A 3018-nucleotide genomic window follows, 5' to 3' on the forward strand; every position below is an offset into this window, starting at 1 on the left:
AAAAAAAAAAAAAAAAAAAATTGATGTATATAGTTGACATACAATATTATATCAGTTTCAGGTGTACAACATAGTGGTTCAGTGTTTACACACATTATGAATTGATCATCACCATAAATGTAGTAACCATCTGTCACCAAACAAAGGTATTACAATATTATTAACTACATACCCTATGCTGTACATTACATCCCTGTGATTTATTTATTTTATAACTGGAAGTTTGTTTCTCTTAATCCCCTTCACCCATTTAGCCCAACTTCCTCCCCTCTGGTGAACACCAGTAAGTGTCTGTTTCTGTTTTATTTTGTTTGTTCATTTTTTGTGTGTTTTAGTCTACATATAAGTGAAAAAAATTGGTACTTGTCTTTGTCTGACTTATTTCACTTAACATAATACTCTCTAGAATAGGGAGGGTGGGAGGGAGGGAGAAACAAGAGGGAAGAGATACGGGAACATGTGTATATATATAACTGATTCACTTTGTTATAAAGCAGAAACTAACACACTGTTGTAAAGCAATTATACGCCAATAAAGATGTAAAAAAAAAATAGTACTCTCTAGAACTATCACAAATGTGATAGTCACAAATGGCAAGATTTCGTTCTTTTTTATGGCTACGTAATATTCCATTGTGTATGTATACCACATCTTCTTCATCCATTTATCTATCGATGGACACTTAGGTTGCTTCCATAACTGTTCTATTGTAAATAATGTTGCAATGAACATAGGGGTGCATATATCTTTTCTAATTAGTGTTTTCATTTTCTTTGTATAAATACCCAGAAGTGGAATTTCTGGATCATATGGTGGTTCTACTTTTAATTTTTTGAGTGATCTCTGCACTGTTCTCCATAGTTGCTGCACCAATTTATGTTCCCATCAACAGTGCACGAGGATTCCCTTTTCTCCCCATCCTCACCAACACTTGTTATTTGTCATCTTTTTGATAGTAGGGATTCCGACAGGTGTGACGTGATCTCTCATTGTGGTTTTTATTTGCATTTCCCTGATGATTAGTGATGTTGAGCATCTTTTCATTTGTCGGCCATCTGTATGTCTTTTTTGGAAAAATGGCTATTCAGGTCCTCTGCTCATTTTTTTAATTGGATTGTTTGGCTTTAAAAAAAAACTTTCCTATTGAGTTGTGTTCTATTTCTTTATATATTTTGCATATTAACCCCTTGCCGGATATATCATCTACATATATCTTCTCCCTATAAACAGGATTTTAAAAAGTATATGAGGTGTGGGACTGAGGTATAAAGTCCTGGAAGAAAATAAAAACAACCCTGAACATGATTAAGAAGTAAGGTCTAGTCCAATTTGGCTGGATCAGAAAGAAAAACTGGGAGATGACGATAGAAAGATAGTTTAAAAGAAGACATTGGAGACCCAGGTGCTCTTTGTTTATGTTGTTGTTATTGTACCCTTCATGATGGTGGACTTGTTTGTGTGGCTGTCTCTCCACTGCACTGTACCATGTCTTTACTTCTTTGTATCCCCTGCTTTCAGCCTGGTGCTTAGGACATAACTGGATTCGGTAAATACTTGCTGAATGAATTGATATCGTGAAGAGTCTAAAATGTTATCCTGGGAGGTGTTGACCTAATTCAGTGGGCAGTGGGAAACCACTGAAGGTTTTTGAATGGAAGAGAGACTTTATTAAGTGTTAGAAAGGTGAATCTCATAGTAGATGGTAGAATGGAGGATTGGCAAGGGAAGAGAAAGAAGGTGGGAGAGAGATTAGGAGGCTCATACAATGACCCAGATTTCAAGCCCTTGCAGCTCCTATCAGGATGGCTGACTGTGGGAAAGAAAGGGAGACAGGTGAGAAAAACATTGTCGAGCTTGGACATAGCAGCTGAATGAATGGAGGGGAAAAGGAAAAGAGAACAAGAAAGACGGCTTCAAAAGAACCGAGTCCCTCGAAAGAAAACAGGAATTTTGGGAGAAGGAGCTTTGGGCGAGGGAGATCAGGGTAATTGTTTCATAAAGCAGATGGATGAGTTTCTGTCTCCAGATGGATTTAAAAGAGCAGCACTGGGCTTCCCTGGTGGCGCAGTGGTTGAGAGTCCGCCTGCCGATGCAGGGGACACGGGTTCGTGCCCCGGTCCGGGAAGATCCCACATGCCGCGGAGCGGCTGGGCCCGTGAGCCATGGCCGCTGAGCCTGCGCGTCCGGAGTCTGTGCTCCGCAACGGGAGAGGCCACAGCAGTGAGAGGCCCGCATACAGCAAAAAAAAAAAAAAAAAAAAAAAAGCAGCACTGAAGGAAACGTTTCCAAATACAAAAGTGATTTCCTAAAGACAAAATTGTTAAATGTAGCCATGTTTGACTGGGTAGGTTCTCCAGGCTCAGAACTGGGTAGGTTCTCCAGGCAGCTTAAAAGATCTTTGTGCCCCTACCCATCACACGAAAGAAGTCAGTCTGGCTGGGGTGAGGGGGGTTGTTGACCTGGATTTAGAAAGCTCCCTCAGAGGGTCCAGAGGCACAGCCAAGTTTGGGAACCACTTACCTGGCTCATCCTACTGGACAGCCCCAGCCCACCTCAAACAGGCTGGGTAGCTCTCCCTATCCTTAAAAGAGCCATTTCAGATTCCAGTTTTCCCTCACCCTGGCAGGGAGTGTGAGGCAGGCAGATTGGCAGCTGTTCCAGCGTCCTCCCCCACCCATACTGACTGATTACATGAGCCGAATGTAATCATTCACAACCCTTGTCTTCACAGCTGGCATATCACTTAGCTTAATTACAGCACACAGTGGCATTTCAACTCAAGGAATCTAAAAAAGCAATAAAACGGGTTTTGCAAATTGTTAGGAAGGCAATGAAGACCTTGAAACTGCAATTTACTAAGCATTGCTTTCAATTATTTTGCATTCTCCAGCCATGACTCTTGTTATTAACCAGCAGCCTGGGAAAGCCGATCAGGCCATGTGTCCTGTGGAGGGTATTTCACGTCTCCTGAGAACATGCTGTGTGCTGGAGAGGTGGTGAGAAGCTCCAGGAGCTGC

This window comes from Lipotes vexillifer, unplaced genomic scaffold, assembly GCF_000442215.2.
Source record: "Lipotes vexillifer unplaced genomic scaffold, Lipotes_vexillifer_v1.1 scaffold591, whole genome shotgun sequence".
Taxonomy (NCBI): domain Eukaryota; kingdom Metazoa; phylum Chordata; class Mammalia; order Artiodactyla; family Lipotidae; genus Lipotes; species Lipotes vexillifer.